General features: G+C 38.3%; 1 long non-coding RNA gene across 1 annotated transcript; it reads right to left on the minus strand.

Moving 5' to 3' along the window:
- Nucleotides 1–327: 327 nt before the first annotated feature.
- Nucleotides 328–726, minus strand: LOC130100660 (uncharacterized). Its single transcript, XR_008808906.1, has 3 exons — nucleotides 599–726; nucleotides 461–522; nucleotides 328–382 (listed from the first exon to the last, which is right to left on the minus strand). It is a non-coding gene; the product is annotated as an uncharacterized LOC130100660 (long non-coding RNA).
- Nucleotides 727–16,456: the final 15,730 nt, after the last annotated feature.

Here is a 16,456-nt window from a genome sequence, read left to right on the forward strand (position 1 = left end):
AACAGTCTAGTTCGAGACTCCTTTTGTAAAGGGCCCTAACTGAGTCTGTTTCCACCTGAAACAATTCCACCACAAACAATCATTACACGTTTTCTGGAGGTTGATCAAATCACAAAAAGTGGCATGACTTTCTACAAACATAGGACTGACTGTAATTAAGGGTTTAAAGCATTACCTTGTTCACATTCCTTCTGAAGCCCATTGAGGTAGAGGCTTCAGTTTCTGGGGCAGGTTGTGAAAAATCCTACAATAAAAGAGATGTGTAAGAGCCAGTCATTTAATTATGACATTCAAATGTGTGCTAGAATAAAAAGCCCAGTGCATTCACCTCAGCAACTGTCTCTGAAGGCACAGACAGAGTGTCTTCATCATTTGGTTCACCCTATAAATTGAAGGCCAATTTAAATCAAAATTGTTATAAAGCAGGTTATGTTCATTGTGTTCTGTCTGGTGTACTGACCTCTGTGCAGGAGACTCTGTGCATGTGTGCTGGCTTCAACAGGGACACTGTATTTCCCTCTACTGTGCAGAACATAGAGTCAGCCATATTTTACTTTTTTTTTTAAAAAAACATTAGTAATGCATTGCACACACATACCCAGTGTCACTTGCTTAGAGGAGCCAGCACCAGGGTCAGACTGTACAGCACTTGCAATCCCATCCATAATCGGCCGCCCCTTGTTGTTACTCAGTGCCAACTCCTCCGCCACAGTGTATTCTGGAGGAGGTGGCCGGGCCGGATTAACCATTAGGGCAACCACAGGGGCCCACGACATATAAGAGGCCCTGGGCAGAAGGGGCGGAGTGGCAATCGGGGGAGTCGGGAGTTTCCCCGGTGGGCCGGTAGTGTTTCGAGGCTGCGAGGGCCGGTCTGATAAAATGTATCCATTGCAAGTTCGCCATGCGCACTTGTGGCCCAAGCGAGGGGAAGAAAAAAAATATTTTTTTTACATTTTTGATAACGGAGCGTATATTTGCACTAAGTGCCTGTGATTTTAGCAAAAAGACGGCCGTCATGGAATTGCTACAGTGGCGTAGGTCGTAGGGCGTGAAGAGCTTGAAAGCTATTTTTGATGCGCTCGAACCGAGTTCGAATCCGCCTTTTGCCGGACTCTCCCTTCTCCCTTTTCCCAACACAACACATGAGATGTAAAATGTATAACCTAACATAAAGGTCTCTAGCGTTATATTTTGCCAACGAACTAAAATCGAAACCATGATATGGCTTTGTCCCTTTATAAAACAGCACAAGACTTTAAGAATAGACATCCTGTGTGTGCTGGGTGATTTAAAGAAAAGTGCGCTCTTTGCTCACGCGATCAGCATGGTGATCTGGTGTTGTCTCCTAAATAAAAGCTCAAGGGTTTATTTCTTGCAAGTGAAGAAATTAAGACATAAGACACAATTTTATTTTCCTATATTAAAGTGTAATGTAGGCTAAAATATACTTTTGAAATATTCATTTTCATTTATAGTACATTTATAGGCTATATGGATTTTACGTCATAGGAATAATTATATAAATCATTATTACATTATTATAATAATTGTTTGGCATCCTAAAACATCATTGATAATGTAATGTAGACTGAGACTCTCATAACTAAAAAGATGTTTGAGCCCTCTTTATTGTGCCTGGTACACATTAATGCTTTTTCTTTGTTCAAGGAGCTGTTCATGGGTTGTAAGCTCTTAATTTTGATCTCTCAAAGAGCACGAGATTGATGCATTTAACCTTAAAATGTACAAAATTGTCTTGCGGGGGAGCATGCCCCCGAACCCCCCTAGAGGCACAGAGGTCCACCCAAACTAATTCCTATGGGAAAGAACGACCATTTATGAACTTTACTCCAGCATAGTACAACAAAGTTCCTTTTAAGTCAGTAAAACTGTAAATGCCATATTAAAATGTCCTTGGACAAATTATACATTTGGCCTGCCTAAGAGGGGGCCTACAAGTGTCACGAAACACACACAGGGGACAGAAATCCAATAGCAGTAGTTTTATTTAAAGGGCAATAGGGGATTATCACGCTTCCGGGTTTCATGGGCGGGATTTGTCAACTTTGTGCATGTCCACTTCCGACGCAATTCAACAATGGCTGAAACGAAGGCTAGATGTCACTGCTCTGTTCCACTTTGTAAATCTAACCAACAACGCTAACCCTACTTAAGTTCTCATGGATTCCCGACTGAATTGAGTATAAGGAAGAAGTGGATTAAAGCGGTTCGCCGGGATTAAGGTCCAAACTTTCAAATAAAACAAGGTAGCACGTTTGTTTGTAGCCGGCACTTTAGTAATTAGACTAATTTACCAGGGATGCCGTATAAATAAATTTAGTGTAGTCTGTCATCAGTTTGCCAGAGTGATCGGTGATTCAACGGAAGTGGCAGTGCACAAAGATCAATGAATGCGGAAGTGTATAAGCGTTGTTTTGAAGGCTGTAGAATGCACTGATCGCTATTACGGTTCTAAATCACCTTAGAGTATTAATACACAGTTAATGTCCAGTAACTAGGAGAGGAGTAAAAAATCTGAGCCAAAGATCAAATTCACTCACTGTATTGATTGATACATTTTCTCACAATGTCAACAAAATGTAAAACACAATAATCAGCGTAGGCCTACGTAAAATAAACAAACAATAAAATCAATGGTTATATTCCAAAGATACAACTATATCAAGAGAGGGCAACGAAGTGGTGATAATAAGTAAGTGTACTCAGTTAAGAAGTCCCAAGTATTCCAGAGGAAGTCCACTTGAAGAAGGGTGCAGAAACGTCGGTCCTCAGACGCGATGCCGTCTGGTCCTGATAGGGTTAATATGATGATGTTCAAAAGGGCCTGTATCTTCGTGTGCTGTGATGTTCAGTGTGTGTTCGTATGATGGGTTTATGTGATATGGTCAGCTGGACAAATGTAGATATAAACGTGTGTGGTTCTATAATAAAACAAACAAACTCAATTAGTTTCTGTTACATCTCTTACGATAAAAATGCTGCGTCATTATCACTTCACATGATTGAACGTGAAAGACATCACAAACTTGTGGTACAGGTATAATATAGCAGCTGTTCTTTTATGACTGAATAAATATCTTATTGATGCATTAAACAGAATATCAAACAATGATTATTAGACAAAATAAATGTAAGATAAGCACTTACAGTCTGCAATGACGCACGCGCGAGTTTTCACCACAGAAATCCAACAACCTCCGAAGCGATCACACAACATCAGCCGCCCATCACATATGAAATACCAAACTGCTCACTAGCTATATTGTCGATCTATAACTTTATGGCCTTATTTATGCACCTTGCTGCATTTACTCAATACAACTCGTCGCGCACCACATTTCTTCCTTCTTTCCTCCATCACGTATATCTGCTCTCACATCATTTTCGCAGAACTCGCGAGACTTCCGATTAAACTCCGCCTACTCGGCAGACGCAACACTTGAACAGAACAATACAACTATAATAATAAAATAAATGTGACTTAACCATGGCCTTTTGCACAAGCGTGATAATCCCCTATCCAAACTCGTAGTTATCCAGGCAGGGGTCAAAATCCAAAAAGGCAATCCAAGGCACAAGACAAAAACAAGAACGGGCAGATACAGACTGGAAGTGTGGTGACATAAAACAACGACTCCGTACACATACTAACACAGGCTACGTTTACACATAGCCGGGTATTTAGAGAAACGAATATTTCCCCCCTCTCCGTTTTCAAAAATAACATCGTGCACACACCCGCATAAATACGCCGTCGAGCGCCATCATAACTATGCCAAACCTATGGGCGGCAGTGTAGGGAGAAGGATAAACCCATGCAAGCCAATCAAAATCCTCAGAATCGACAAGAGAGAACCTAAAACCCCGTTTCTCCCAGTTTACACGGCAACACATAACCGGCGTTTTCAGAAATCTCCACTTTGGCCGGAGTTTTTAGAAATAATCGTTTTCTGTGATAAAAACGGCGTTTTCGTGTAAACGAGAGGGCAAAACGCAGAGAAATATCTGCGTTTTCCCATCGTGTAAACAGGGCCACAGACAGGGAATATATACACATATCTAACAAGAATAACAAAGAACAGCTGGGAACAATGATTACGGGGAACAGCTGAGTGCAATGAACTGATGAGTGACAGTGACAGACAGAATGCTGGGAAATGAAGTCAAATGTGAAGGACACCGTGAGAACGAGGACCTCTAGTGATAAACAAGGGAAACACAACCAGACACTGTGACAACAAGACATTGTGCCCAGGGCCCTCTGAACTCTTAATCCGGCCCTGGGTGGCCCTCCCCCAGTTTTCCTTATGTCACACTTTTTTCTGTTTGCTGCAAACAAGTGTTTGTGATTAAATGTTCACAAAAGTAATAAAAGGTTTTGGTAAATACTCACCGCTTTGAATTATATTTTTATATTTTGTTTTGATCTGCTGCCAAGAACGTTTGGAGTTGGGGTTGCATCTAAAAATCAATGAATATCAATCTTTCTTAGGATGTAATAGCCTATACATTCACACTTTACATACATCTACACACACACACACACTTATGTATGCATGTATATATTATCAGTATGAATACATATTTTAATTTTAGCATTTAATAAATTTTTAATATGATTGTCCTACTGTAACTGAGGTGCTAAGGACTGTAAGGTGCTAGCTGCTGCTAATGAGATGGAGCTGGTCCGGGTGTGCCGGTTAGAACACCAAAGTAGAAGGAATCCAGTTGAACAGATTTATTTATACAAGCATATGCAGGGGAAGAACCAGATCATAGAAGGTTGAACTAAACTGTGCTCTCTGCACACATATCAAATACGAGCATGAATACTGACACTGAGTGGTATCGTCTTGTGCTTTATGTCCATAGAAGTGGTCAGCATATGTGTGTGGTCTGTAACAAACAAAATAAAGATCTACTATAACAAACAATACTTCTTTCTTCTCACAATCACACTCATAACAACATAAATGGCATTAAAACTACTGGCTTCCCCCAAACTTCAACACCGCGTTGCCTTTAAATACAGTAGAACATGAAAACAAATACACAGCTTACATGATTACACTGTACTGGATGAGAACTCAAATACTGCTATACTTCACATTAGCATCCATTTTGTGTCATCACTCTTAACTTCTCTATACAGTAAACAACAAACAACTCAGCTCGAGTAACCTAGTGAAATTGACAAGACTCACTTTCTCTCTGGACGCACACAACTTCAAACACTCAAAGGAACAAAACGAAGATCATATAACGGCATTCAGGAAGGGAATTTCACGGCTCGTTCTCACTGAAGATAACGGCTGATGTCAGACTGGATCGCGCGCGCCACCGAATGAGCTGCGTTCCGCCAAAATAAGAGTCCCCGCGATCGGGAAGAAAGCGATCTTGTACATCCACATCATAAATCAGTGTCATTAGTGAGACTTTCTCACACACCTACATAAATTTACATTAATTGTTTAACTTAGCCTACGCATTAACGCAATCAGCAATCTTCCTCCAAGATTGTTCTCTTGCTTTGGCAGCAGATACAGTGTTACTGAATAATAATATCTTGCTCCTGCGCGGAAAAATATATAGCTGTCGCTCTATCCATATCGAACGCGATTGCTTGTTCAGTGTCGACGTCACTCTTTTATGTGCACGCGCGTGTGGAGTAATCATAGCTTAAGGATCAAAGCCTGAGTTGACAGAGAAAGTTGATGATCTGCGTCATGGTACCAATAAAGCCTGATTGCATCGGTTTGGTTTTGTCGACTCAAAACCAATCCTGTAACCCCGCGTTTGTTCAACTACCATCATGGTACAGCTGCCCCTGTTCTAGGTTGTGCTGTCGAGTTACTGATGTTATGAAGTGTGAGTGCACCTATCGCTTATATAATTTAAACTTATAAACTTATTACATTTAAGATCATGGAAAGATACCATAGTTGTATCTAACAATCATAATGACAAAACAGAAAACATAAAGATCGTTGGTTTGTGTACATGATCCAGGGGCGGATCTAGAAAAATATTTATGGGGTGGCAAGAGGGGGGCAGGAATTTTTGAGGGGTGGCAACATGGCAGACGTATATGTACTTAATTTAATTTGTGAGTACAGGGCTGGACTGGGACAAAAAATCGGCCCGGGCATTTTGGCCCAGACTGGCCCACTACATATAATCATAAACACAACCGAATGTATACCAACTCCTATAAAAACCACTGAGTTAGAGTTAATAGATGAAATAACTACTAAGTTGAACTATACTCCACAGTGATGAATCCTAAAACAAGCTATAAGCTGCATTGGGATAGCAATACCGTTTTTTCCCATAGGATTTTGGTAAATCTGTGGTGAGTGCAGAGTGCACCTCTGTCCCTCTAGGGGGGTTCGGGGGCATGCTCCCCCGTAAGAAAATTTTGTGCTTTTTAATGTTAAATTCATCAATCTGGTGCACTTTGAGAGTTCAAAATAAAGAGCTCCAACCCATATGCAGTGTGCAAATTGAACAAAGAAAAACTCAAAACTCTTTTTAGTTGTGATAGTGTCTGTCTACATTACACTACTATATAATAATAGTTATAATATTATGGCCAGTCCAGCCCTGTGCTGTGTGAGTATAAAGGCAGGGGTGCGTTTAACTTTTGGAGCCAAGGTGTGCCGACCTTTTTCCCTTTTTTATATATAGGCTATTATTTTGTTGAGCACCCAACAAGAATCAATTTATAGAATCAATTATATCATTTAAATACTTCTAAGATCCATATTACTATCACACGAGCCAATGGCAATTAAATGCACGGATGCATAACGTTAGTCAGATTAATGAATGAAATACAACTGTTCACGAACAGAAGATTGTATTGGACTCATGCTGCATACATACGCAATGACAATTATGCCTACTGTAAATATAGAGTTACAACTACGATTAGAGTTGTTAAATAAAATACCCTGTGAACATTCACACGTTTTCTTTATGATAGGCTAAAATTTATCTCCATAAATATTAAATAATATTTTCTTAATTCTGCGCATGTATTTTTACTTACTTACATCAATTGCTCGATCAATATTATTATCACATATTTTACATTTATATTTTTAACTGTACACAAACAACTTAATATAGCTAAGTTTGTGTATATTTTACACGTAGTAAAATACTGTAGGCTACTGTTTATAAACACCAGACAGATAATGATATATGAAACTGATGTTCTTTACTCATCTCACTTGCACAAAATAAATGCAGTAATATAAAGCATAGAAACGCACAGGTGAAATACACTGAAAATGATATGCATTTAAAAATTTGGTCGGGTTGAAAACTTATCTCTCTGGTAATGGAACTCGGTCGCTGTTGTCTCTTGCTCTCGCTGTCTCCCGCTCTCGCGGTCAGATCACCGGAAGTTTTCGCCGGAAGTATTTGCCCACACAATAAAGTACGAAAGTCAACGGTCGTCATATTATGCACGGAGCGAATTCACTGCAGTCGGACATTGGAGATTCGCGTTCGTAAATTGTCAAATTGGCCATAACTTTTAATTCGTTGCTGCCAACTGGGGTGGCAGCAGGGGTGGCAAGGCTTTCTTTTAGGGTGGCATTTGCCACCCTATGCCACCCCGGTAGATCCGCCCCTGTGTACATCATAATATGATATTTATACACAGGAAAAAAGAACAATAACAAGGCTAAATATAGTTCTTCATAATACATTAAAAATTGTTTTGTTGTTATAATTCTGAGGGACGAAACGAGAGGTAAATTCATCAAGAAAAGAGGAAAACTTAAAGAAGAAACTTTTTGGGTATAAAATAAAGAAATTAACAACATATTCAAGAGATGACGATTTTCGGGTTTCTTAAAAAAATATATCGTTATAAGGATAAAACTGTAGGGTTAGTAGGGTTTAAAATATAACAACTTAAATCAACCCTAAATGTATTCATAAAATAAAATGGCAGCTGTTTCTTCAACAATACCACAAAACGAGCAAGTTTCATCAATATCAAGATATTTACAGATAGATGAATTAAACGTGTCGTTCATCTTTTAAGTTGTTGCGCTTGTGATAACGCGTCGTAGGTCACATGATAACGCCAACATGGCGGATTATGTCCGGATCGATTCATACTCAACGAGATTTGGCTATAAACTACCTACTCTTTTAGCGCTCGTTAAGTAAGTCCTCATTGAAATTAAGTACCTACTCATTGAGTATGCGATTTCGGACGCAGCCTAAATGTATTTGTAGTATACTTAGCATAAAATAAATGTATTTCAAATACATTTTAGTTTATTTATTTTTTACTAGGGTCCCATCATGTGCAAACAAGCACCTCTAGCAGTCTCTTAAAATGTTTGATTTTAGAGTTTTACAATCCTTTAATTTATAGATATATTAGTTGATATACTGGTTCAAAAGCAGATCAGATTGGCAATAAGAGAGGGCAGTTTATAAAGGAGATCAGTGATTATTAGAGAAATACAGGCCTAGGTGAGCTAGAAGTCTAGAGAATGTCTGAGACTGTCCAGTGACATCACTGTGACATCACAGCTTTTAAAAGTTAGAATGTTGACAATCGCTATAACACTCAGTGTGTTTGACTATCTGCAACACTCGGTAACTCACTGCTTACTTGAACATTAAGCCATGATGATCTCTGCACTGACTGTGATTCTGCTGCTGATGCGTTACTTCTTCACCAAGGTGAACAAACGTGCATCAACCCAGTCGGAACCGCACAAGAAGAGTACCGAGACAACTAGAAAGGCATTTTACAAAATAACAAAGTAAGCGCATTGTCATTGTACCATCTCCATCTGAGCATATATTCAAGTAAATCAGAAAATGATCTCCATCAACTGTGTTTTGAAATGTTTTGTTTGACTTGCTGCCTATAGGGCAAGGCCTTGAAGCCATTCTTGATGAGGAGGAAGATGCTTTGTTTTTATATAAGGCATATTTTGAGTCATGAACGATGTGTTTAAACAAGTTTTTGTTGTTAAATAACACTTCAATGTGTAAATCTTTTGACAATTTTTATGTCAGACAGTACAACCAAATATACTGTAACGTAGTGGCAGAAACAGCGGTTTCCACGGTAACGGCTGTACACAAAGCAGCAACGCTCATAAAACGCTGCTTTATCATGAAAGATAAAGAAAAAATCAATAAAAATAACATCGAAACTTTTCTAAAGACAGTCAGTTCCCTTCAAGGATACATTCATATAAAAAAAAACACGCCGCGTTTTGACTTTGAAACGTGCAGTGCTCGTGTTTATTCAACGTTTTTATTAACAAAAAGATTGAGACGCTTTGGCTTCACTTTTTAGCACTTGTGCGTCACGCTTGTACGGATCACGGATCAAATGCGATCCTTTCCACCCCTACAAAACATAAAATAATGTGTTTTATTTGTACTAAAAAGTATTTAAACTAAATAGGTTTTATATAATAAAGTGATATATGTCATGAATTTCTCAAATTATTGTAAAAGGAAAATACAATTTCAATTCAATTTCAAATGAGCTTTATTAGCATGACTGTGTATCACAATGTTGCCAAAGCATTAACAAATTATATTTAAATAATTAAATAAAACAAAAAGACAAACCATATATGTATAATATATAATACAATACTTGGACATAAATATATGCAAGTCATGTCATTGACCCATGAAAAGTAACTCGCAGTTATTCACAGTAACTATTATACTGATAAAAATTACGTACAATTAAAAAATATAATATTTTGTGTTTTCTTCTTTTTCCACAGTGTCGGTCCAGAGGCGCAACTGCCCATTTGCTGAGGGGTTTTCAAGACCAGTGTTGCTTAAATCTGCATATTTGTTATATTTACTCCAGGGACGTTATTTATCTTTATAAAGCTTCAAATTAAATAATTTAGTTTATACACTGCAAAATTGCAACTGCAATAAATAGCCTGTTATGAGATTAATGTTTTAAATAAATGTTTAAATATACAACAAAAAAAAAGAGAAAAAAAAACTTTTAAACATGAAACTAAACCGCCAGTAGGTGGCGGCAAGTGGCCGTCTTAATAAGCGAGTCATTCGTTCAAACGATTCGTTCAAAACGCAGAATGATAGTAATCATTCAGCAACAAAACACCGCACTGATTGTTGTGTTCCTCTGGAACTATTTTCGTAGGTGAAAATGAACTTAAACAGTCAATAATGTGTCTAAAATGTAAGTAACTAAATATAGGCCTACAGGCTACTTGTTTATGATAATAAACATTTATGATAATTAAATAGGCTTGCCTACTTCGTGATAATATTCAGCAAAACAGCTCCCTTGGTCGTGTTATGTAAATAACCTAAATCATACTTAAATTTCCTACTTAAAAATATATATATTTTTAATACTTATTTAGCTGTTGTCGCATCCCTTGACAGGCCATCTCATTTTCCCTCTTTCTTTTTCTATGTTTAGCCCGCGACAGCTTTTTTGCTTTATCCATCTTTTGCGATGACAGGCTTTTTCTTGAAGGCTCCCTGCTCGCTCAGCGCTCACAAGCGGCAACATTGTCATCTGAAAACTGAAGCCTACCGGAAGTGCGAAAAACTGCAATACATCGAAAATCCGCTAGAGGGAGGTCCCAAAAGGGTGCAAATATCCATAGACCCCATGTTAAAATGTCCGTTTTCACAGCATAAATTCATATGTTTACAGGTTGGTCCCATGGACTTTTATTGTATTTTTCGATAGGTTCCGAGTGCCTGACAACTGTGAGGTAGGTGAATTTTTTTCTAACTCGTTAGTTTAGATCGCATTTAGATATCAAATGTATGCCAAATAAGGGCGTGGTTAACTTTGATTGACAGCTTGATTGACAGCTGATAACGGGCTGCGCCGAGTGGAATTCCTGAAATGTGAAATTTCTGACACAACCACAGACTGTAAAAAAATATGGACGTAGTGTCCGTGATGTCACCCGGAGGTTTCTGAAGAGGTTTTTGAAGCCTAAAGTGGGCGGGGCCGGCCGTCGCCATCTTGGCAGCGCGTCACCTCTCGTCACTACCGGTGTGGTGAATAATTCGGTCACTCCAAAGCCCGTCTACGGAAAGCCTGGCCACTCCCTATTAAGTCCTATTGTACCGAATTTTGGTTGTAGTTCCACCAGAGTTCCACTGGGGGCGATCGTCCGAGTGCAGAATGAATGGGAGTCAATGGGGCTAGACGGCTAAATTTGTCTCTTTTACCCGATTGTCATTGAGAAATCTCAGATTTGAATGTAGGTTCTGCAAGTTCAACATGGGTTATAGGTCGAAAGTTGAATGAACGAGTGCTTATGTCCTTTCGATTTCTTACAGGTTGAGTTGTTGTTGCCCATAACACGCTAGCATTTTGCTAATGGACGCTGATTGGTCAGTGAAGGACTGATTACGACCAGAAACACCGCTTGATGGCATCCGAAGCGGGACCAATGTTAAGGCCATAGGCGGACTGAACTCTCTCTACCATAGACTGTAAAAAAAGATATTTACCCGTGTCAGATGTGTAGTTGATGCCTCGAGAGAAAAGAAAGTGCAAAGCGCAAAAGCATAAACATAATAAATACATAGACGCCCTATTGGCCGCTTTGGAGCGTTGCTGCGATTGTGTTCGTATTGTGGAAAAAGCATTTTCTGTGATTGACCCGATTTTAGCAATAACAAAGATAACTGATGGATCCTTTATCTATGGTAATACGATATGGTACAACTACAGTGCAGTGCAAATAGTAAATATAAGATACAGTGAGTAATAGTAAATAGTTTAGTCAATAAAATAAACAAACAGTATACAGCAAATAAAATAGTAATGAAAAGGCTATATAAAATATAGGCCTAGGCTATATAAAATAAAACGACACAACCCTGTCTATTTTTGTTAAATTTCAGTTTTATTGATCAGTAAGAGACATTATAACAGTATAAGTAGCCTAAAAGGTATAATAAGTTATACAAGACAAGAAATAAAGTAAACCATTCAGACACAGCAGGATACAACGATAAAATAGCCAAACTATAAAGCTATGAAACTTCACTTTGCCCTCAGCCAAAACGATTTGACAGGGAACAAATGATACGATTAATGAGACCAAAGATCGCCCGTTAGATATACACAAGACGAATTATATCTCATGTTTAACCACCACTAGAGACGTCAGAAGCACTAGCCGAGGAAAGGCTGTTCCAGGCGGGGTACATGAGCGCTGAGCGCCCGCTGATCCCTGGATCTACAACTCCGAAAACGTCAGATCAAAATTTTAAATAGGCGCTATCGTTATAAATAAACCACAGATTTGAGCTTTAAACAACTACATTGTCGACTGAAAAACTATTAAAACTACATTTCGTGACACAATAACAGTAGTATTTTTAAATTTCGCGGCTTCTCTCGTCTGTCTATGCGCGAAAGCACCAGTGAATGAAGGATTGCCGTAAAGCAGTATCTCTGGTCGTACGGATGTGTATGACGTCATTTACATTTTAAAATACTTTTTAAAGCAAATAAGTGACTCTAAAAAAATCTAACACCCAGTAATGTGTAATTTTGTTGCATCTTCTTTCGAATACAATATTCAAATTACTAGACAAAAAATTATATCCTGAGAAAAGTGGATTTTTAGGGGTATTGCTCCATAGACCTAGCCTGGCTCCGCCCTCCTACGCACTTCCGCTCAATTTTATTTTCCTTCAGTACTACGTCTGGGATTGTGCTGTAGACTTTGGTTTCCAGAAATAATTTTTTTACCGGTCCAATCAGTGAACAGAGGGAGTGGCTGAGAACGATGACGTTGATGTAGCACGTCAGTTTGAATTGGAGTTCTAATGGCAGCAGAGAAAGACGTGAGAAAATCTATTCGGTCCGTTGTTGCAAAACTGCCGAATATACAGAAGTTAAAGCCGGAGCAAGATCAATGTTTGCTAAGTGTTGTTGGTGGCCATGATGTTGTGGCCCTCCTCCCCACGGGGTTCGGGAAAAGTTTAATTTTCCAGCTCACTCCGCTAGTGGTGAATGAGTTAGCTAAGGCGAACGATAGGATGCAAAGCCGATAGTTGTTGTCGTCTCCTCTTGTTGCACTAATGGAGGACCAAGTGAGGGAGGCAGAAAGGTTAGGAGTTGGTGCTGGGCAGCTCGGCGTGCACGATGATCACTGTACAGCATTTGCGGCAGATCCGAAACGACCGCAGCGGCGTATTGTTAATGATTCACCCAGCTTCGACAGTTGACTGAATACATCACTGTCCTTAGTGTCAAATATACATTTAGAATTGTTCCTTGAACTCTTAAATTCGATGAACAAAACATGCAGCTCTCGTTGACAGACATCTTATTCTAAACATAATCCTCTGATCATTCGGACTTGTTATTTTTATTGCTTAAAACAATACACAAGTAATAACAGAAAACATAATACAAAAACAAACAAAAAATAATAATAAAAACAAAACAAAAATAAAACAGTAGGGGGATAATATAAAATAAACATGAACAAGTTAAGAGAATTACATGACACTGAAAAAAGGAAAATAATTACAAACAGGTAATGTTTTTAAGGCTTTTTTTGTTCTCAGACAACTTAATTGAAAAGAGGTATTTTTAAAATTCTTTCACAAATATAAGAAAGAGAGGTTTAGCATTTAGATATTTAGATTTATGAATATGGAATTCGGACTTGTTGTTTCCAGCCGGTTTCGGCGCATGACATACGTCACGACCACACGTTAGCGATTGGCTATGGCAGATCCTGAGTGACGCTGGGCAGATCCAATAGTTTTGAACTTTAACAGAGAACCCGCCTACAAGGAAGTAAACGTTTCTCAATGGAGCGAGGCCAGACTCTCTGTACAAATGAAATGTACGAGAGTCTGGTAGAACCAGGCTACCATAGACCTCCATTCATTCTGCACTCCGATTGTGAGCGCCCTCATATGGAATCAGAGTGGAACTGCAACCAGTTCAGAACCCGGAAGTTTAATGTGAGTGGGAGTTCTGGCCATATTAGACATTAGAGCCGTTTCTCAATGTCAAGGAAGGATCCTCGGAAGCCGGAATTTCGAGGATGCTACGTCATCGACATCCGTCGAAGGACTGTTCCAATGTCGAGGATACTCAGAATTTCAACCAAGGACTGAGTCCTTCGTTCGGAAAATATCCCATACACAGGAAAGGATGCATATGTGTAGACTTCGCGCTCTTCGCGCTCTCAAATCGCCCACAATCCTATGCGCGTAGCTTTGCTATCTTGCTAAAAAAATACACAATGGAGAAGTCGGAGCTGTCGGACGTTAGCGGAGTCGGAGCAATAACGGGGCAATATGCTTTCAAATGTAAATATTTACGTTACCATGCATACATTTGTTATAACCGTCATATAAGTAAAGTTTAAAGTTTAAATGCCAGTACAAATTACTACCGTATTGATAGCCTACAAATTATACAAATATATAGCTACTAATTTAATATGTTATTGATGGCTAACTGAACCGGACATGTCATTTTAACAATTGTTAGCTTGTTTGCCGTCACCAGCATTTATTTTATAAATAACTACTTAGTTGTACAAAGTAATGTAACGTTAATATTATACCATTCAGAGCGTTATTCATAGATTTCTCATTCTCTGGTCACTCGGTGTAAATAGTCCGGGTGAAGGGCCCAAGCAATCCGATTGGTTCAAAGCACGTTTTATAGGTAATCGCTTTGGTGCCTGGTTACAAATCATACAAAATCACTTTATTATAGAAGACGTTTGTACTACGGTATAACGAGTCATTAATGTATTTTAAATTATAGGTTTCATATACTAGTATTTAACCGAAGCTATAGATTGTGAAAATAAACATTTCTCGTTGTTAGTGTGTTTTTTAGTTAGCTTAGATAGTAGCATAGCATACAGCTAACGTTATCCGATGATCGTGCTATGAGCTTTACCTGAGCTTATACACTGATACTACATTACCGTATTCACAGCAGTTAATAGTGCGATTATAATTCATTATTTTTTAAGCAATAATCGGCACAATATGTTACAGGTACACTTTTATTTATTAAAAGAGCCATAACATAATGTTTATTTGTGTATATTACTATTTTCTTATTAACAGTTTAGACATTTAAATAAATTACAGAATGCTAGCTATGTTTTGTGGGTATAAATATTTAATTGGTTGTCAAGCCTTGACTAAAGAACAGTATAATAACATTATGGAATCACAAATCTTAATGTAATCAAACACCTTAATTCATATACTAATCTTTTATTTTAAAGAAATACCATTTTTAAGTGTGTTTTGTGACAAAGTTATTTGTTATTAAGCAATAGGGCATAATATGCTTTTTTTTATTACAAGCATGTCATTTGTGTACTAATGCATTATGATTTATGGCATAATTTAATCTTAATACAGAACATCATACAACACAATAACATTTAATGTAATAAAATTAGTGGACCAAAACTTGTATAAAATTTTAATTAAATTTCACAATACATAATGAATTCAACTGAATTAATTATGAGATGTAATATATTACATTTTTATTAACACAAAACTACAAGCAAAATGCACATCGTTTTAGGACATTTATAGAGCTTTCACAACAATACAAAGCAGCTTTAAACAGAAATACTTTTGTATGTCTTTACTTTCCTAAATACTTTTGTGATAGTTCTCTGGCTATACATTGTGAAGATTTAAAAACAATTAATGTCGAGTTGTGTTTAAATATTTAATGAACTGTAAGGTTAAAGTTTGAGAACTAATGAGACACAAATAGATGCAGTGTCTTTTGCTGTATGAAAAGTCAAATCTTTAGTTTGAAGTAAATTCATGTTGTATATGCAGTCAATTCTTTGTGGAACCATCCTAAGGCCTAGATGATGCAGTCAGTCAATTTCCCCTTTAGATGGTGGGGTTGTGAGTCGTGACCTGGTAGGCGAGGAGGTGTCATGGACTGGCTTGAGGGAACTCTGCAAAAAAACACGTTAAAAATGGGTTTCAATGTTTTTACTTGGATCTGCAAGCCCAAAGGTGCAACGCAGCAGAACGTAGTTAGCTCGTTGAACCTGGGGTGTCATGGATGAACTGGCTTGAGGGAACTTTGCAAAAAAACACATGATTGGGTCGTGACCTGCAAAACACACAAACATGCTGTAACACGTGCATTTGTACACGCAAAGTCTGTTGTGCTGTGTAACATCACTCACTGTTTTTACTTAGATGGGCAAACTGGAAGGCACAACGCAGCAGGCGTAGTTACCTCGCTGAACCTTGTCGTCATTTCCCCTTGGTATGATTGGGTCGTGACCTGCAAAACACACAAACATCCTGTAACACATGCATTTGTACACGCAAAGTCGGTTGTGCTGTGTAACATCACTCACTGTTAGGATGTTGTGACATTACAAGG

The sequence above is a fragment of the Rhinichthys klamathensis genome, unplaced genomic scaffold (assembly GCF_029890125.1).
Source record: "Rhinichthys klamathensis goyatoka isolate OS25496 unplaced genomic scaffold, OSU_Roscu_1.1 h1tg000011l_1, whole genome shotgun sequence".
In the NCBI taxonomy this organism is placed as follows: Eukaryota; Metazoa; Chordata; class Actinopteri; order Cypriniformes; family Leuciscidae; genus Rhinichthys; species Rhinichthys klamathensis.